This window comes from Aulostomus chinensis, chromosome 3, assembly GCF_037954235.1.
Source record: "Aulostomus chinensis isolate RoL2024-O1b breed Wild chromosome 3, RoL_Achi_v1.0, whole genome shotgun sequence".
Classification (NCBI taxonomy): Eukaryota; Metazoa; Chordata; class Actinopteri; order Syngnathiformes; family Aulostomidae; genus Aulostomus; species Aulostomus chinensis.
In genome coordinates, this window is record NC_141322.1 from 23,567,849 (window position 1) to 23,589,758 (window position 21,910).

At 39.1% G+C, this 21,910-nt stretch overlaps 1 protein-coding gene across 14 annotated transcripts in view; it reads left to right on the forward strand.

Annotated features, from left to right (window-relative positions):
• Positions 1–2,484: 2,484 nt before the first annotated feature.
• Positions 2,485–21,910, forward strand: part of r3hdm2 (R3H domain containing 2) — a 53,358-nt gene continuing 33,932 nt past the window's right edge. For 10 of the 14 annotated variants that reach the window (XM_086199824.1, XM_086199823.1, XM_086199836.1 and 7 more), the window contains exons 1-2: positions 2,485–2,752; positions 3,118–3,169. The gene's annotated coding sequence lies outside the window, so the exon portion shown is untranslated. Of the gene's footprint in view, positions 2,753–3,117; positions 3,170–9,126; positions 9,260–19,143; positions 19,163–21,910 lie in introns of those variants that run through there. The other 4 variants (XM_086199829.1, XM_086199825.1, XM_086199826.1 and 1 more) reach the window with 3 other exon arrangements.

Consider the following 21,910-nt stretch of genomic DNA (forward strand, 5'->3'; position numbering starts at 1 on the left):
TCTTGTCATTACTTTGACTGTTCAAAGTTGAATTTTGGTGCCCTTTAACCCAGTTGCTTTCACGGGCACGACTCAACTAAACCATTGAATTGTAGATCAAAATATGCAGCAGTGCTCCAGGTTATGAGGTGGGGAGCACGGTGAAGGATTTGTAACACGTTCCGTCATGTTCCCTGCAAGGTGTATATTGAAATTCTGCAATATGTTATAAGGAGAGAGAGAGTGTCTTTGAAATGAAATAAACAAAGAAAGACTTCCCTCCATTGCTTTTGGTTGACTTCAGCACTGTGAATTTACCAAAATGTTAGTAGTGGTCGCACAGCCATAGGTCATGTGTGTAGCACATCACTCACACACACTTAAAAAAAAAGAAAAGATGATCAAGGTAATGAAATAGCCAGTGAATTTTATATTATAGCACTTCACGTTTTGGTTTCAGTGCCTTGGGCAAGTCAGACAAGAATCAAAGTCAGATTTACTATCACTTTCAATTTTTCACATTACCAGGATGTAATCTTGGAATAACTACTGCAAATAATTGAACAATATAGAGTAAGACTAATGAAAACAACTGTCTCGCTAATTAATTAAAAGAAGAAATCAAGTTCTCTAAAAAAAAAGCCTGAAACTTGAATATATATATATATATATATATATATATATATATAGTATATATATACAGTATATATATATATACAGTATATATATACAGTATATATATATATATATATACAGTATATATATATATATATATATACAGTATATATATATATATATATATGAAATAGGATTGAAATAAATTGGTTATAGCTTTATTGAAAATAAAAAATCTTCACTCATGTGTATCAGGTTTCTTACATCGGTTAATATGCAGCCAACTTCTCTATTGATTGTTTTTCCATTAATTGGGTAAGCAGCTAAGCAGCAAGGCCTTAACACAGTCTTACAATCCTTGCCTGCCGTTCTGTGGAGAATTGTAGCAACTACAACTCAGGGTTTTTTTTCCCAGGTGAAGGTGTCTGTCAATAATGTGTCAACTTTAACGGGCTCAACAGTGGTCACTCCAACAGTTTAGACTTACTTGCATCAACTGTGAAATAAGAGGGAACCCCGCTGGATTCACTGTGAAACTGCCATGTTTGCCATTTGTAATCTGACATATGAGTTTACATCACTTTTTAGAACAACTGGGACTTAGTTGGTTCAGTGTTGTTTAGGTACTTAGGAATATGCACAATGATAAACGCTTCAGAGTATAAGTATATGCATACAGTTTATTTATGGATTAACATACAAAGGACAAGTAAAGCAGATCAGGAAGGTGATGACACCTTTAAGTTCTTTTAGCTTAGCAGCAGCGGCACAGTGGTGCAGTGGTCAGCACTGTTTCCTCACAGCAAGAAGGTTAGGGGTTTGAGCCCCAGCTTGGACATGGGATCTTTGAGTCTGCATGTTCTCCCTGTTCCTGTGTGGGTTCTCTCTGGTACTCCAGCTTCCTCTCACCATCCAAAGACATCAAGAAGGGACGAGGCTGATTGATACTCTGAATTGACTGTAGGTGTGGCTGTGAATGGTTGTCTGTCTCTATGTGTTGGCCCTGCGATGGATTGGTGACCCGTCCAGGGTGAACCCCGCCTCATGCCTAAAGGCTGCAGGGATAGCCTCCAGCCCCCCCCCCCCCCATCCCCCGCAACCTTGAACAGGATAAGCAATAAAATGGATGGATGGATGGTTTTGCAGCTTGGACAATGTTAAATGAATTTTTCAGGTTTCACAAAGCCAGCTGAATAATACAAATTTTTTACCATCCCAAACCCCGCAGGAAAATCACAGTTGTTAGGTGGGGCTGGATTATTAATGTAATGTAAAAAAGAACTGAATTTAGAGGTGAACCTTGAGGAACACATTTAGATATGAGGGAACAAAAAAAACTGAGTGAATGTGTGTTGACTCACTGTTGTTGATACTAATTCACCACAGCAACCATGTTCTTGAACTAAAATCAACATTAATACAACTGTGTAAATGCAAAGGATGATCATCTCCAAATACCTGGGAGATGCCCAACGTTATAGCAGCACTTTTTCTTCCCCTTTACCACAAGAGACTGACAATGTAATTCAATTGCTTGACTGTCGCAAATGATTTTGGAAACAATGCAACTTGATATCAGATGTGGTGAGAATTATCTTGATCATTTGGAAATGACTGTATATTTTTTTAACAACAACAAGAAAAGAGACAGTCGGCATATCTATAAAAGTGTCACCTTCAAAAATGTCGAATTGGTTCAGCGTCAAACCAAAGACCGAGCAGATGAGAAAAATGCACTATATTTTGATGAAACAATGTACAAAAGCATTTTGACAGCTTTCATATTTTGTGAACAATAACGTGTGATTGATGCATAAACAAATTGGCGGTGTTCGACGGTCTTCCTAAAGACTGTGAAGTACGCAGCTGACGTAAACTGTCGGTGAGGGGAAAAAGTGAGCTGACACACGCACACACGCACGCATACACGAGCCGGAATCGAGACGGGGGAATAGCGTTTTCTTTCTTTTTTTCTTTAATTTGGGTCCTTTTATTCTTTGGGGTTTTGTTGTTATTTGGCCGTGAATGATTCGAATACATTGCTCTGTAGCGTTTGCTGGCTGTCGTTAACGTTCATGCCGCTCTTCCCTCACGCGGCGCTATTTTGACAGTCGGGCTCGCAGTCAACCACCTCAAGCTAGCAGTATCATTAGCACTGGTAAGTCATCCGGGGAGCTTGCTAACCGTAGCAGGCAGCACCTCTTATTTTGAGACCTGACAGTGCTGGTACAGTTTTACAACAAGAAACGCCTTGCTGTAAACACGAGTCACTAGGTTCTTTAACCCTTTGTAATACGAACTCAAGGTATCGTTTATGTTAGGTCGCTAGTGTACATTGAGAGAAAGGGCTAGCTAGCAGGCTAACATTAGCCATATAGCTAGGTGCTGTGTGTGGCTAATTATACGTACAGGAGGAAGCAAGCTAATGCCTTGAGCTAGCTATTGTTAGCGTGTGGACAGGCTAATATTTTCAGTCAACTGCACAACCCTGGCTTTGACCATATTGCCATCTGTTCTCTGCAGACACAACTTGAAGGATTCTTCACAAAGACTTTACACGCACAGCAGCAAAACGGTGAGCTGAACATCCAAGTTGACTTGTTAAGTTAAAATTAGTGATCTTTAGTCAGACATATCGTTAAAGCACCATCTTTAAAGTCCGGGCTCTCCATGCCTCACACGAGATGGCCATGCTAACATTTTATCTTATCTAATCCTATAGTTTTGAGCAGAATTTTTAACATGATAGAGCAGTGGCGTGTTTTATGTGACTTTGTCACGTTAAGGAAGTGATGAATGTAATTCTTTGAATGAAACTGAAAGAGTGACACTGCTTCGTTGAAGTCATAATTACAGTCCTCCTCAGCTGGTGACAACAAGGTGTTATTTATACCCCTAAACATTTTGCAAAGATAGATAGACAATGAAGTGGAGATTAAAGAAAAAAGGTGAACATGTCAAAGTGCGTGTTGATGGCATGTGGAACTATATTTAAGTTGTCTGCTTGCAAATTCTCCTGAAAAACCATCAGGACACACTTTTTTGAGTCAGTTGTTACAACATGAATGTTAATCTCTTTCATCAAGGCTTCCTCTGTTTTGTTATTCCCTCATTTCAGTATGAAGCCTGGGATATAGTAGTCTTAATTCAAGGATAACTTTTTGAATGTAAAAATGTTATTAATTTTGGCTTTCAATCTCTTTTTTTCACAAAAATTCTGAGTGAGGAAGATTCTAAAAGAAATGCATATTATCAAGAAATTCTTGACTGTTCCTTGGTACTTCACGTTTTGACACTTTGGCTGAAAATAGATGACACGGCTGTTGTGTCAAACAAGATGGGATAACAGCACAGACTGCTTGAGCTGTGATTCAAACATCTGCTCTGGGAATCCAGCATGTATGTCTAAAAACAATGATACATGGACAGTCGTCATGACTTGAAGGCAGGGACTTAAAAAGTAGTCTCACTGGATGGTCAGATTGCCTTGAAAATGCTACAGTTGGTTTGAGCATTTTTAGACTGTTCTGAGTGAGATCAAGGACAGATTAAAGAGAGATTCCTTTTGAGCAATTTCACTACTACTTTGGATGTGACTGCACCATCTCTTTTTAATAATATTAAGAGTGGTTGTTGTTCTAAAGCCGTATAATTGAGAACAGGTTTATCCATAGAAAGATTTGATGAAGGTGACTCATTGAATCAACAGTATGGTGTTGCTAAGGCCAGCTTTGAGAACGATGGAGTATCGTGGCTGCCTGTCAATGTTTCCCTCTTATACTAAGGCAAGTTGTACATAACGCTGTATGGCAAAAAACTGATGATTGTTTGGGAGTGTGAGAATTGAAATAAAGAAGGAAGAGATCTCATAAGTATGCTTATTTTGTATGGTTTGCTGAACCTGGAATGTTATGTTAAAGTGTAATGTAATTGCTTTTACTGTATTTGGTGTCATCAATCAACTATTTATACAAGCCAAGGTGGTGGATGTAAATGTGGATTTAATACTGTATTTTGCAGGCTGATGGAATTGAAATACCCTGTTATCTAATAGGACATGATCTCTTTTTTTTGTCAGCCTGGTATCCATATCTGCTTCTGTCTCTGAATCTCTTGTTTGCAGCAGCAGAAGCAGAAGAGCTGCTTTTTCTAGAGAGATTTGAAGAGCTATTTATAGATCTCTGCCAGAGCACCATGCGTGGTGCTGTTGCTGCTGCTCCTATCTCTCTTCTCTTAACCACTCCTGCTTCTGGTTCTCTGTCTCGCTCCATCTTTATTTGTTCCCTCTCATTTTCCTGTTCGATTTCATTTTGTTTTCCATGCATATTTTTCTTAATGTTTTCCTTCGTCATTTTTTTCTCAAAGTGGTGTTTCCATACCTATGCTTCATTGCTTGCGTTGATGTAAATTATTGATCAGAGCAGATGGGAGGTGACTAGTTGCATGGCTTTAAATCTAGCCTCAGATTAGCTATAGCTTCCTCATTGACTCCATGTTATGGCTGCAAAGCCAGAGGGTTTGGATATTTGTTCTTTTTGGGTTTTATAGTTTTATCATCATGTATAGGCTGCAATTTATGGATGACACTTGATATTCTCTATATTTGTATGGCTCGCTTATTTTTAGGCGTTTAGGAGAAAAGTTAATAATTGCATAATTATGGTAAACAATATCTTACATTTGACATTGGCCCACTTAGCAGTGTAAATTCAGTGCTGTAAAAATAACATTTCCATTGTGTTTTCTGAGAGATTTATGATTTGAGAGCATTATATGTTGCAAGAACTTGTTAGGTAACAGTGTTCACAGTTCTGAACCGTTTATCAGTGGTATCTTTAGCTACTGATCCTTAGCTCCTCCTCTTTCTCCTTCTGTCTTTTTAAGCCTTTCGCTGCTTTCTTTTACTGTCCTGTGAAAGAGATTACGTGGTTGACAACTGCAGAGAAGGTGTTTGACTGAGACATACGATTGCAGGTTTTCCACGAGTATATTGCAAGCCTAGCACCCTGTTGGCCTAAGTAGGCCCCTAACTGGGACGCTAAAGCTAAGTGGCTAATGCTAATGACAGAACCGAACAAGCCAGCGGCATCTACTGTTGTGTTCACTGGTATCAGAAGTAAGTTCCAAAACCATGCATGTCATTTTTAGTTGAAAGGTTTTGACCTGTAATTAGAATGGAAAGTGTTTGATGTAAATAAATGTCATTATGTTGTTTTATTGATCTGCAGGTAAAGTTGGCCTCCCGTAAACTCCTATAAAACGGGATACTGGCTTTATTTTATGGTAAAAGGGGAAAAAATGGTTTGGTTGAAATCAGAATTAGTAGGTCAGGCTTTAAAAAGCATTGTAAATCAGAATTAGCCGAGGAAAGTGCAGTTGATGACATTTGGTTTGAAAGCTGAAATTCTTGTGATTTGATTGCATCTTGAAATGGTATACAACATTCCCTAAAGCATTTACCATCCACACATTTTTCAGACAACCAATGAACAAGCCTCTTGGCAGTCCATCAATCATTTACTTGACACTGAAAACATGTAGATGTTTATAGTTCAGGTTGTTATGGTGTAAATTTCACAAAACTTACTAAATGAATTGAAATTTAGATTCATTCGACTGTTTGCTAAAAAAAAGCCATTTACAGTAAAATACTGTAATTGAGGTTGTGGTTCAGATTGTTTGAGGATTATTGTGCATTTATGTAGTTAAAAGGTGAATTGTTTTGAAGTTGTGGAATCGCACCTCTACAATTACTGAAATTTGCCTGAGTTGATTAAATTGACACTTACTGATGCATCCACCAAAGAGAATGTATGAACTAGTTTGTATAGGCTAAAACAAAGAAGCATTTAGCAGTGTGTTTTACCACTACAACTCTTTGCTGAAGTGACAATCTTTTGAGCTCTGACCTGGTAAACTACACCTGTCTCTCAATGGCAGTGTGCTCATCATTTTTTACAATCAGACTCTCCAGTTTTCCCTCCAAATATTTCTGCTGGCTTTTGTAGGAAACGGAGGTTGTATAGGAGATTGTTTCAACACTATCAGTTGGACAAAACATAGCATAGTACAGTGAAGAGAGCATTAGATTTTAATAGGCTTTATTTCAGTGAAAATCTGCCTAAAATAGCCAAATTGTGTGGATTGTCTCAGAACCACCTCTTGTAAAATTACCTCACAAACTTACCTTACTCCAAGTAGATCTGATAAACTGAGGTTGCAAAAGTTCTCTAAAAGCCAATATTTTGTTTGTTGTGCTCAATTTGGTTTTACCAATTCAATGGTAGGTGATCAACATTTAAAAATAGCTTGCAATTAGCAAATTACAAATACTTGTGTTTATTTTTAGAAAGAAAACAGCAAAATGCAGCTTGTTATGAAAATTAGAGTAGCTGGTCTACCTTGAAGGTCAGTCCGCATACTTTAGCCTAAACAAAAGTTGTCACTGTCTGCGGGGCTAACCCCAATTTATTTTCCCTTCAAAAAGAAGGTGGACAGCAAGATCCTCGAGTTTGGCTTAGGTCCTGAGGGGCTCTGGCTTTTAATCACCAACAAATTTCCTAAATTGTACACACAGTTCAATGTATTGCATTGGTGTGATAAGAGGAGTGTTGATTGTTGCCTTTGTTGATTGAGGAAAAAAGTGACACTACCACTAGTTGTTAGGGCAGCTACTTGTACTCTGCTGTAGATGCAATGCACTCGCGGTCTTATGTTATTCCTAACTTTATACTCAGTGCATTACTCTCTCTTGACCACTGATTGTTAGACCTACAGCCTAAGCATGAAGTTATTCGAGTTTTTTTTTTTTAAACCCTATTCTGATACCACTTTTCCCCTACAGATACTGATTCCGATACCTGAACTTGGACTATTTGCCACCACAAAGTACTGATCCAATTGAAAGATTTATGTATTTAAATTTTTATAATCCTAAAGAACTGTATGTTACTTGGCCTGTATTGATGAGGTAATATCACTATCCTTTTTTTAAAACAAATACAGAAAATTAAAGCTTTTGACCTTTTTTTTAATCTTCTATCTCACAGGCAGTCATACCTGGAAAAAGAAAATGAATCTTGGAAAAAATAGCATTCCCTTGATCAAACCGCTAGTACAGCAACAATTTTGACAAATCCAAGATTTTCATACTGTTTCTCTCATTTTTAAAACTGCAGTGCAACAGTCATTTAAAAGACAAGGATATCATAAATAAACAAAGTAGTGAGTAAGAGTATCTGTACACATTGCTATTTCACTGGTGGGATTTCTCATGAAAATATTTCCAAAAGGCTGGCTTGGTTACTTTAGAACAGTGCTGTTTTGCCACTGGCAACTGCTGACTTTATGGCTGCGTAGATGAGGTGGTTATCTCTGGTAGTGTAGGCTAACATAACAGGTATTGCTAGTTGCTTCTCTGCTGTTCTAAAATGGTAGTTGCAAACAGAACTTCCTGTGTTGATTTTTAGGTGGATGCAGAAGATTTGTTTCTGGTTTGCAATGCTAAGGGGAGCTAGCAGAGCTTACAGGGTCCTGTTTCTAATACGTGTTTTTTTTCTTGTAATAAAAATGTGGAACCAGATTGGCATAAATTCAAGTACTCTCCGATATTGATGCTAGAATTTTTGCTGGAATCAGCTGCATTTCTGACTCTCGTGTTGAACTTGGAATAACCCTACAACAAAAACAATGTGGACAAATTAATCCGTGGAATTTTTGCGAGGTGATCATTGAAACCTGCTCATGTGCGAGAAACTCAAACTCAACCATGAGGCAGACATCCCTGGACTTGTGCCACTTTTTTGAGCGTTCCCTGTAGATATTTCCTTTGAAGCTGAACTTTTGACTTCCCCTTTTTCACTGGATCTTTGAGCCACCGTTTGCAGTGAGAGGGCTGCTGGGCGAAGATGCAAATATCCCATCTTCTGGGATTAAGGATTTTCCGTGCTAATGAGATGTTTTCATTATTTTTGCCCTCTTCCCTTCAAAAAACACTTGTTTTATTATTTATTTTTGAACATTAGAACAGTGCTGTGTTTCACCAGCAGCTGTCACTACTTATTGCTCATTCAGTGAGTCCAGACACAGGAAATGGATAAAAACTCACATTTTGAATTGCAGAGGGATGAATGGTTTATTTGATGCTGCCTTTATTAGGACTGCTTCCTGTCTGCAAGTTCTGGTCTTTGTTGCAAAAAACTATCAATACATTTATTTAATATTGCTTTTCATAAGCATCTTCCTGTTGTATCAAGTGACAAACTGGCTGATTCAAGCAGCCCTCTGAACAGCTGGGCTTCTTGCAAACCTTGGGTTAGACTGTCACTGCAATTATATTTACACGGAGAGCAAACAAGATATGTAAGAGAGAGAGAGGGAGACAGCGGAAGAGGGAGAGAATCTGTGCAAAAGGGAGGGTCGTGGAGAAGGGAGCGGTGCAAACTGCGCGCATGATAGCAGAGGAGCAGTAGGGAGAGCGAGTCAGCCAGCAAGCAAGGCTTTCCTTTTCTCTCTAGTGCATGTGCTTCATTCAGAAAAAGACAGGGGGCAGTCAAAAAATAATTTCTGTCAATTTTCATGAAACCCAGTAACGTCATAGAGATGTTGGTACCTGCAGAACGGAATGGAACAGATCTGTAGTGAGGAGAAAGAAGAATGAGCTGAAGTGAGTGACAGAGCTGAACTCTCTTAACTATGCTGATTTACAGTTGGAAGGAATGGAATTTATTCAGATTTACCATTTAACAAGAGTTTGCCTTTGTCCACTGCTGCTGGTGTTCTGTGATTTTGTGCTTTTATTTGAGAAACACCTGACCTTACCTGACTTGGCTGGAAATCTAAATACAGTAAGCATGTGCAATGTGTGTCTGTGCTTTGTCCATGGATGTTTTATAATTTGTTGCTGGTCTGTAGCCTGTTCATGTGGGTTTCACAGTAGACTTGAAATGGTACACTAGATATTTGTTTTATGCAATTTGGCACATTTCAATTGTCACTCTTTTAAATTCCCTGAGGAATTTTGTATGCTTGAGCCTATGTAGCGATGCTAAACACATGTAATGTTGGAAGTTAGTCAGTGCACGTGACATTTTAAAGTGCAGGTTTTATCAGTTTTCCTGATCTTAAAGAAGAGCCTTGTCTGAGAACGATTTTGTCCTTACAGGCTGAGGTGTATTCACCAATTTGTGATCTCTTGAATGGTGTTTGTATGTGCCTACTGGCCAGTTTATGCATACATATAATGCTGATGTAATGAGGAATTCCCTTTCACCGTGTCTCTGTTTGGGAGGAGGGCGGAGGTGGTCTGGTGGGGGTGGAGAGTCACGGAGGAGTAGGCGTCACTGCAACACTGTCATACTGAGGACAGAGGGAGGGGTGATGAGAAAAGGGACAACCTATGAGCTTACATAAGGCTGCATATGGCAAATCGCAATTTAAAAGACCTTGAAGTTTATCCATAATGATCATCTAGGGTGGATATGCAGTACTGCATCATGATAATGACTCTTTATAAATGCATGAGACAAATCTTATCATCTTCAGACAATAAGCATTTATATATGTCTAGTTCACTCTTTTCTTATTATTATTTGTGAAAAAAATGTGCTTGAATGCATAGCGAGGAGGAGGTGAGAGAGCGGCAGAACAACAGTCAGAGAAAGCACAACAGCAGAGCCCTCTTGAATAAAAAATCTGTCGCTATAAATAGCGAACTGTCCTCACGGACTGTTTCAGGTTTAGAAGACCTGGCTTTTCCCTCTCTGTTCAGATAGTTAAAGCCTTGCAAAATTGAAATTGTTTATGCTTCTATTATGCATAGATTAGACTATTTAACAGTATCATGTGTTTTCCACCATTAGAATGCTGCTCACATGCATATCAAAGAAATGACTATGATTAAATATAGCATGCTAAAATTGGGCCATAGCTTGCCCCCAAAAATCTAACATCTGTTGAGCTCTACTCCTATGTGAGGCACCCTAAGTCAACAAGGTTGATGTGTATTTATAAAATAACAATGATCCCATCATTGTACCCTCTGAGTCAACTGGACATGCAGAAGACAGCCAATCTACAAATTAGGTGGAAGCTGCCTTTTTTTTATCTCTATTGTAGATCAAAATCTATTTCCTTTCTCATGGTCTCGCGTGTCACCATGTTGGTATACTTTGACGGACATAATGATGCCATTGCCATGCATCACATTATGAAATTGTGGTTATATAATTGTTTATGTTATGACCATGCTTATCATTGTCTTTTTGTCTTTGACGTAAGAGTATTACTTCTCAGGTAGTTGGTGCTCCTGCAGCCACACTCCTGCATACTAATTACCTATGCGTGGGAAAACAACTGAGTACGAATGAGAGGATGCTCAAGTGAGAGAGGAAGGGAAGGAAAAAAAATCAATACTAACTCCAAGAGTAACAATGGCTGTAATTGCCTTTAAGTCAAAGGTTTTTTTTTTTTTTTTTTTAAATAAACAAAAACCTCACACCTTTGCTTGTTTTGGTAAGCTGTCTTCTATCAGTTTAGGCTCTTCAGAAATTGATCATTGGGTACATACCACACTGGCCCAGCTTTTAAAGGATATTTAACTTCCTACAGCTTAGTTTCTTTTGCCATGAGATCTTAAAAAGATTATAGGGACAACAGTTATGATAACTGTTCAACTTTGAAACACGATCCATATTTTAATACGACTGGAATATTACTTGAGAAGTCTAATACTGCTTTGTAGGAAATGGAACTTGTCTGCACTCTATCCAGAAAGTTGGCTCCTCCACTTGTCTTATAGGATCGATAAAGGATGACCTTGGTGAATACTCCCTCACTTGGGATGGAGATGAGTGGCAGACAGGCTGCTTTTTTAAGCATGTTTGAAGCATTTAACAAAAAGTTATTAGCTTGTCATGCTGTGGTTGTATAATATATGCTGTCACATTGACGTTGTTACATGGACAAAACTGATGTAAATGGAACTTTCCTACACATGCGTGCTTTTTGAATATTGTTTTTATAATTGCATACTATTTTATTACTCGTGAAGGCATCCTTACACTGACAGAGTGTGGTTGCCATCAACTCTTCAGAAACATAAATCTTCTCCACACCAGGCCCACCAAGTCTCAAGTCCCCTCGGTGTGTGTGGGAGCTCAGGCCTTTCTATTGTTGAAACCTAAAGCAGAAGTAGGGAGAAGAGAGAAGGTTTGGCACAACCACTACAAGGGCTGTGCGATTAATCGAATTTTAATCGTCATCTCGATATCAAAATGTGCGATTAACACATCGCAAAAGTCATGTGTCCACATTGAGAAGTTCATTTTCACATGCTGCTAAAATAAACAGCATCGCATGTGATGTTGTTAAATTAGCCGTGCGTTCGGCCCATGATATTAGTTGGTGGTGGTGTCATACGGCGTGTGTGGTGATAGCCGAAACTAGCAAGCTAGTGGAGCCGAGGGCAGGCGCGTTACGTGGATGACAGCTGAAGATGCAGAGTAAACTAGCAAGCGCGAGGAAAATGAGGTGGACCTAGTGGTGAAAAAGAAATAGCTCCTCATTCATTTGGAGCTATTTTGAGTTCAAACGAGACAACGTCATACAAGCCCAGGTACTGTGTAAAACATGTGGGGCGGTCATGGCAACTACGAGGGGAAACAAGACCAATCTTCACTAACACCTGAAACACCACCACAAAGAACTGCCCAAACAATTCAAAGACAGCCAAGGCATAAAACAGCCGATAACACTGACTCTGCATAACGTCAAAGGATTGCAGCAACCGTCCATTCCAAGTTTAGCGACCACAACTCTGCAGCCACTAGTTCGCCCCCCGAGAGGCTCTTTAGTGCTTCAGGGAATGTGGTTACATATCAGCATTCCTGCTTGAAACCTAGCAAAGTGAACATGTTGGTGTTCTTGTGTAAGAACTTGAAGTAAGAGAAGTGTTTAAAGGAGTTTTGGGATGAATAAATCTCCCTTTCTTTTGATTTAGTGGTTCTACATCACTCACTCAGGTTTTCTCCATCATAGTACTGTATTTGCCACCTGTTTAGCAAGATGATGGCATTGGCAGGTCTTGATCTTTATAATGCGAGAAATATTTAATATGCCAGTTGCCATGCTTAATTTTTTTATTGAGGTTTTCTCCCAGATATATTTTAGTTAGGGTCTTGGAAATTGTTTGAATTTGCCAACAGTCAGGTTTGAGCCTTGTGCAATTGCAGTATGTTTAAAATAAAAGCATATGTTGGATACAAATAACTGTTGTATTTCTTCATTCAATGGGCATAGGCTATTAAATGTTTGTGGTCTATGTTAGCTGTAAATATTAAAACAGCAAGATATGCTTTAATGTACAGTAGCTAACATATACCTGTTGATATTTCATTAAAAAAAATATTTTATTTATTGCAGGTCATATCGTCATCGCAATATTGAACAGTGTAATCGCACATCGCATGTTTTCCTGATATCGCCCAGCCCTAACCACTACCGTAAATGACACCTAATGCAAAGCAGAGTGTTTGTCATTTCATTCAGTTTTTAAGCAGTGTGAAAAACACTTGGGTGCTGTGCCTGTTTTTATAACAGCAGAGAAAACCCTTAATACCTTTTCTTTGTGTGATTTCCTCTGTGCAGACCAGAGATGCATACGCACAGTGGAGTCTGAAGAGCCATCTGATTCCGTAAGCGCCATGTTCTGCCGATTGTATACAAAAAGCCCTATCGCTGATTCACCAACCATTGGTCTATCTCTTCTTGACATGGTTACATTTAGTTTTTAAGTCCTTGTAGCTGCTTTAATGCACAACATTTTATAAACACTTGTAAGATAATGAACAATTTACTCGAACAATATGAAAGAGCAGGAGCTGTTTTATGCAGTAGGGAAGGTCCTCTGGTCTTCAAACAGTGCCTGATAAAGGTACATCAAACTTGCTTGGCCACTGTCCTCCAATACGCAGCATGTGTAGTTTGACAAATATTCATAAGTGATCGACTAAGCACCAGGACAGCTAGAGAGAGGAGCTCTCATTCTCAATGTGTGAGGGGTGCAGTGATGCCATTTTTGGTAAACAAAGCCTTGTAGCAGGGACACTTCATCAGCAGGAACAGGCAGAAACCAAGGTTAACTCAGGCAGGTGGAGGTATGGGGAGTTGTTGGCTGTTGCAGATATACAGATGGCATTGCATTGCATGACACTGACCTGATGGGTCAGCTACATGAGCTAGCTCCTCCCTATGTGTAGTGTTTCCTCATCTACTCTGAGAAGGCTGAGTTTAAGCAACACAATAAATAAATTACACAATTCTGTATTGAATTTCAGTGGTTATGATATTGGATGCAGTGTTATTTGCTATATTATGCTATAGTGATAGGCAGACAGACTCATTCCAGCCTCTCGAGTGTGTTTTAATGTGGGCTTTTAAAATGTTGTTTTAAACATTTGAGGTAGGAGTTTGGCAAAATTGGAGGACGAAATATTCAAATATAGTCTTAACCCTCATTTTAATAATGCCCACACTATCAAATGGTCTACACTATGGCCGTTGAAATTTTCAACAAATTACATTTGAATATTCCTTCTAAAAAAACATAGGTTTAAATGTTCAAATGCACAAAGGTTTGTTCATTATTTTGCAGTCCACAAGAGGGAAAAAACAATACAATAGGAGAAATAACTAGAACTGATAGGTTTATATATTAAATAAAAACACAGTCTCAATACCTACATGGGTACACAGAACAAAATAAACATCATATACACTGAAACTTGAGGGAAATTTTAGGACTGCCGCAGACTTGAGGACTGAGAACACGCTGCCTCTCGGAGCAAGATCAAATCATAATCTTTATTTAGAGCTTGTACACAACTTTATCTCAGGCCACAAATGCCATCATGCTGCCTTCTTATGCCTAAAAATCCAAAAGGGAAAAAAAAGTTGGATTAGGGTGCATGAAACTGTCTACGGATAGGTTTGGTGACTTTGTTTGAATGTAGGTCAAGTGATTGAGAGTTCCCAATCATCAAATTAGCAAGTGATGTTGTCAGTAAGAGCAGCAGCCCAGGGCCTATGAGACAACTAAAGAGAGAGACTGCCAAAGTGGTAATCTCACATACCAGATGTAGAGACTGACCTACTGTGAATCTGCTATGGCAGCTCCTTGCCCCCCCCCCCCCCTCCACACACACACACACACACACACACAGAAAAGAATTGTTTTGTCTTAGAATTTGAATGACTACAAATCATAAAGCCAACAGCTATGTGATTGACCCCCCTTTTGTCATTTCCACACACCTTGGTCATTGCTGTAACATAACATTGAAATATCCTAATTTGTAGATTACGGCAAAATTGACAGAGGCCATGTTTTGTCTGCCTGACTGACAAACTTTTTAATGGTTGCTGCTGCTTCTGCTTTTGATATCATTTGTATCAGAGATCCTACTTTGACTGTGTGTTAGGCTTTAAAACCTTGACCTGTGGGATTATTTTTAAATGCATTGTGATTCTCTATTGAACGATTTTTTTTCTCTATGCAGAATAGTCAATGCTTGATATGATGCCTATAACATTTGTTACATGACATGGGGGGGGGGGGACAGTGTCACTTACCATCTCATGGTCAAATACTGATTTCTAAATTTTCCAATTTATGAATGATGATTTTGAAAAACTCGAATTAGGTTATATGTAAAACACGTTTCCTCCATTGCAATTTTGCTAGACCTAAGTAATTTGGCTGTTTTAGAATTGCGATAAAACTCCGATAGAATCTACAATAACAGAAAGGACACAGTGGGAGCAGAGGCAGAAAGATAAGCAGCACAAAAAAATATTCTCATGCCCTCCTTTCTCCACAACCTTACTCAGTGAATATCTGGACTTTTTTTGGGGCAATATTCTTGCTATATGTTTGAAAGAAGAGGAGATGTGGAACTTCAGTATTCATCAATGCATAATCCCAATTTGTATGTCTAATGTAGGTCTGGCCTACTCTACTTTTACACAATGTTGGAGTTATCTCTGAAGTACTTTGTATGATCCTGTCAGGACTCAATCACTTAAATGTATTTATTAAATGGATGTCTAGGTAAATAGATGCCCCTGTTTTGCAGGTTGAATGCACTTTCAATTTTTTTTTAAAGATTATTATTATTTGCCTGTTTTTCTTTAACCCTTGAGCTCTGTATTTTTGGGTAAACTTTTTGAAATTGCCGAGTGCTGCAGAAATTTTTTATGACATTAATGAGACTTAAACTGTTGGCATCTTCAAATATCTTAGAATACTGTTACCACCCAACCTTAGTCCTTAGTTAATTTTGACCTACTGATGTGTTTCTGGATCTTAACATTTTATAATGTTTAAAATAATATCAAACATAAAAATCCTGAGAGATTTGCACTCTTCAGGGAGTTGATTTATTTTTGTCATGTTAAGCTTAAAACCTTATACCCTCAGTTGACAAGATTACATTTTTCAGTTCAAAAAAATGAATATTGATCAGTTTTACCATTGTTTGTAACTTTTTTTGTGTCCAGCAGGTCATCCATCACACATGGCGATACAATAACATCATAGGAATTGATTTAGCCCATATTGATCAATATTGCTGACAATGGGGAAGTTCAGAAGAACAGTGTTGTAGTTGCTGAATATCTGTTTTGATTATGCATTTGTGAAATAGCATTTTTAATTTCAGTTGTGAAACTGCTGCCTGAGGTATTCACTTAGCAGTTTATCTTTGAGGGCCATCTTCCTGATGTATTCCTGGATCTTGTTTGTTTCGTCCTGGACAGAGGATAGACGCTGACGATTCCTTGGCCTCCCTTGATCCACTTAGAAAACAGTGTCAGAGTGCTGGACTTGGGGTGAAACCCTTCATGAATTGTGAGGAGCTTCCTTGTCTTGATAACCGTGGCCTCTGCCTCTTCCTTTGGCCAGCCTATTATATCAGTGGGATATATGTTTATGTGTTACCAATTTACAATATTATGAAAAAAAAAAACTGCTATGCTTTTTCACATTAGATATTAGACTTAACTGACTTAACTCCATTCGTGATACTTTTTCCTACATGCAGAGTTGACCATTCTCATAGAAAAGGAATGGTATCTATCTCTTAAGAGGCCTACTTTCTTTTTTGAGTGCTTTGTTCTTGTGTCTGAGTGAAATCTGTTTAGTTCAATGTTTACCTTCACGAGACCACATACTTTGTAATTTTTGGTGGAAAGGTACTCTTTGCACTTAGTCAATGTGTGAGGGAAGCCACAGCCAATATGCGTATTTAAATTTAATTTAAATAAGTTGCTGGTGAATGACTCATATTCTGATCACTTCATAAACCCCATTAAGTCTTCATGCATCTGTCAAACGTTGTATTGTTGCACGTGTATGTTTGTTGTGTTTGTGCAATTGAGCTGTGATGTAAAGAGAGTAGGGTGCTGCAGTGTGTGTGTTTGTGCGTTAATGTGAGTACCAAGTGATTAATACACTTGGCTTTGTAATTGGGGAAAGGAGCGGGGTCGTGAGAGAGAATGGGAGAGAGAGAAATAAGGGGGTGTTGAGGGATATGGCTGCTTTTCTCTTGGTGACAGTGCCTGTTGCCATGGATCTGGTCCTCCCATTGGTGGAGGTCTGGTCCAATCATTTTACAGTACAGATTGTTTCATCATTGAGAAGTTTCTCCTCTCCTCTAGTCTCACTAGCCAGCCATTGCTCCATTATCCCCCCCCCCCCCCATCTCTTTAAAGTCACCCCCACTGCCATCCCCTTCTCACAGTAGAGGCTGATAAATTACATAAGGTTTATAATGAGTGCAGGAGCTGCCACCCAATTTCATTGTAACAGTTGTTTTACATCAGCAGTTTAAGTTGAACAGGCAAAATCTTTAACAATTTTTTTGTGAAAATTTTGAATTATGTTTGTCTTATAAGGTACTGTTTCTTGAGCTTGTAGCTGATATTTCAAGAAGTGTTTGAATAAAAAAATTCCAGGTCAGGTTGTGCCATTTTGAACTGTCTTTGCGAGGATGTTAAACCAAGTATTTTCCCAATAATAATTTTTTATTTTTTGTTTGTAAAATGGCAGGGAATTGAAAAATGCTAACCACAGCCCACAGCCACAGCCCAAAAAATGAATAAATTACCATTTGTCAATAACTGATTTATACTTGCCATTTATGCATAAATAATTGGTCATAAATTAATCAATTAATTGACTTATCATTGCAGGTCTATTAAAGTCTCACCAGAGCTCGATAGTAATCCCTCCAAAATGCTCGTTTTAACAACTGCTCTGTTGATCTTTATTTCTTTTTATTTGATATTAGTAAAAAGTGCTCCAAAAACATATTTGCATGCTACACACAAGTCCATGTCAAAATAGACTGGAATTGAAAGATTATCTGTTATTGTTATACTTTTATAAGAGGGCATTTCGAAACTAATTTGTTCTAGTTTGAAAAGCATGGTAGTATCATTCAAAATGATTTAATTTACTGTAGTTACTTCACATTTCCTTGGTCCAGGATTCTAAACAGTGAATGATTTGATTTAATTGTTATTGTTTTTGAGTTTCAGCTCAGTTTTGCCACGCATCTAACACTCCTAAATTCATCAAAGTATGCCAAACCAGGATATCCCCCTTTTCTCTGTTTGCATTTGTTCATTACATAGAGGGAAGATTTTAGTTTACGTAGTCATCTCTCTCCATCATCCAGTTTCATTTTGTTTTAAATACTTCTTATTTTTCTCTATATACATCTTCTATGATGCAAGTGGAATGTATAGAACTATACATAGATGAGAATTAGTGCAAGCAGGAGAGGGAGACTTGAAGAGATCTACAGAAAGGTAGGTAGGTAGGTAGGTAGGTAACTAGGGAGGGAGGGGAGGGAAGGGAAGGAGGGAGAGAATGAGTCATAGCTCGTCCCACAGGACTGAGTGGGCTGGCTGAGTGGAGGAGGATGGCGTCAGCAGCAGGCCTGACAATTTAAGAAGACACATTAAAAGAGGAAGAAAAGAGAGAAAGAGACAGAGTGCAAACACTTCGAAGTGGGTGGATGGTGAGAGCGATACGGATGGGAGGGGTTGATGCGGAGGGTATGGAAGGCAGGAAGGGGTATCCTCATTGCACTGAGATAGAAAGGACAGAGGGGGTGGTAGGGAGAAGGACAGAGAGACGTAGATGGTAAAAGAGAAACCCTGTCTTCCGCTGCATTTCATCATTCATGTCCCCCTCATCAGTGGTTTAGATCTTGTTGCCCGCCTACCTCATCATATCTTTCTATTATCATTCAAGTTTTTGGTTGTGTAATTCTGAACTGTATTCAGTCATAGCTGATGGCAGAATGTGTTTCCTCTGTTGTGTGTGATGACCAATTATGCATGTATATGTAATTGTCTGTGGGACACCCGGACTCTGTTTTACTGTGAATGATTGTGGGATGGTCCCCTACAGCCCCAAGTACTCAGCCAGCCTCCTCGACCCCTCCCCGTGGGAGATTGTGCAACCGATGCAAAGGGGAATCCTCTCTGACACAGACTAACACTGGTACGCACACACTGAAAACGCTGCTGATTTATGATATGTGCAGGCACTGAGTTGCACAAACTACCATTACAACTCACACAGATATGCCTCCACTCTGTAAAGACATAACCTTGCTGCCTTTTGTGAGATGGGTTCTCTCTGACGTCAAATAGGCGAGCTGTGCAGCTGAATACAGATGAGATGAATTGGGTCGAGCTGCCTGTGTATGCCTCTCCCACTGCTGTCTGTGGGTTTGTACATGCTGGCTCACTCCTTTTTGCAGCATTCTGTGCCTCCATTCACCTTCATCTTTCATTCAGTATCTGCAGAGAAAATAGACATGATTTCTACACATGCTTCTCCATTGGGAAATTTGAAGTAATGCAGTGAATGAAATGTAGGGCTGCCCCCTAATAATCGACTAAATGTCAGTGGATGAGAAGAGTCTTTGATTGCTTGGTTGGTCACTGGAAGACATAAGAACCAACAACACTCAGTTAATCATGGACAGACGTTCTCTCACCAGTTTACAACCCTGTGCTTGTGGGATGGCATTTTTGCAGGCAGAGGGACTGTTTGCAGACAGTGTGGCTGCACTGTTGTCATTTTCTGGGGTGGGGGGGGGGGGTTCTGTTCTGACACATTCAGAATCATTACTGCTTTGCTGGCGTCATTAAGAGGTGGTCACTCTGTGACTGAAATTAATATTTCAAAGGCTTAGTGTTAAATACTGCACGGTGTTAGCAGTTTTACTTGTACATTTTTTCCCAGCCCTGCAAATCAAACCACTTGATGCCCCTGAAATAGTGATTACTATTCGAATAGAAAATCTTTGTTTGGGGGCAGTCCAAGGGGTGAATAAGTGACAGTGGGAGAAGCTGAAGCTATTTTGGGAATAGATTGCTCATTCGCTGTTTGCTTGCAGTTTCATTGCTTAGAAGGATAGGACTTCATGGAGCCAAAAATTAGTTCCCAACCCCAAATATATCTGATAAAGTACTACTTAGAACCAAACTGGATCCGTCAAACCCGCCTATTTTCAATTACTGAGAATCGGACCTAAGAAGAACTGAGGAAAATCTTAACCAGATTTGAAGTGGACATATCTTTTATTTGGAAGCTGTGACCTGGCCCTGGCTTGGAGTAACAGACCAGATTTGTACAGTAACATTAGTAGATGCTTCTACTCTTCCTGGTCCCAATTTGTGTAATCCATCCTCCTTGCCAAGAGAGTTTGTGAAATACATAGAAATAGGATTTCTTTTTTCTTCCTGTCCTGCAAACTTAAATCCAAATCACAGATATTCAGCTTAATATTTAATTTTTTTGAGAACATTAGGTGTTGTAATGACAGATGATGAAGGCAACTAATTTAAAATCTTAACATTTTGTTGTGTGTAGTGTGGTTAAGATCGCTTTAACTGTTTGCCCTTTTGAACGATAACGATTAGTTGAACATTTGTTTTGGCCATGGGTGCTTACGGTTGGGTATCGTTTGGATTTTACGATTCCGATTCTGAGTCAGTCCGATTCGCGGTATCAGTTCCTGTTCTAAACGATTCTCGATTCCGATTCTTTGAGATGGAAGTCAACAGGTCAGCCTGTTCTTCAGGAGAAATTTTTTTTGTTTGAAAAAGCCTTAACACAGGCCAATGTATTTATTCACATTGCCTGTTTTAGTCAAAAAAACAAAAATTTGCAGCCCAGATGGATGTATATGTATGTGATGTATGTACGACTGTGCTGGCTGGGTCGCTGGCTGCTCAACGTAGCAGCAGCAGGTTGTGACAAGCTAAAGTTTCACTGTTGTCGACAGACTGACAAAGACTTCGGCATCTATTCATACTGAACTGCTGTCCAACAAGTCATGCAATGACTTTGCAGCCTTTTTTACAGATAAAATTCAGAAGATAAGAGAAACAATATGTGGCTCCTCCAAAAGCAACTTAGTTATGTCACCAGTTCCTCCTCAGTTTCCCAAAAATCTAGAAACATTTCAACCCATAGACCATGGGTCTATGACAGAAACGGTTCAGAATTTAAACTCCACGACCTGCTGCCTTGATGTGATGCCTACAAGCTTGCTGAAAAGTGTTTTTAATTGTGTTTCATCAGATGTATTGAAGATAGTAAATGCTTCTCCTCTATCATGTCAGTTTCCCAGGGCACTGAAAACTGCAGTAATCAAACCTCTTTTAAAAAAGCCTAATCTGGATGCTTCAGTAATAAGTAACTACAGACCCATATCTAACCTTGCGTTTTTGTCAAAGATCATTGAGAGAGTTGTCTATCAACAAATTCACTCCTTCTTGACCCAAAACAATCTCTTCAGTGCTTTCCAGTCAGGTTTTCGACCACACCACAGCACTGAAACTGCTCTGATTAAGGTGTTAAATGACATACGCCTTAATACTGATGCATCAAAAATATTCGTATTGGTACTACTAGACTTTAGTGCCGCATTCGACACAGTTGATCACAACCTGTTGCTTGACAGACTGTAGAAGTGGGTTGGACTTTCTGGTTCGGTGCTAAATTGGCTCAGATCTTACTTAGAAGATCATGACTTCTTTGTCTCACTTGGGAACTGTGAATCTGAGCGAACAAAGATGACATGTGGGGTCCCGCAAGGCTCTATTTTTGGGCCAATTTTGTTCAACATATATATGCTTCAACTGGCCCAGGTCATAGAGCACCATAACATCTCTTACCACTCGTATGCTGATGACACACAACTTTATATTGCAGTGTCACCATACGATTACAGTC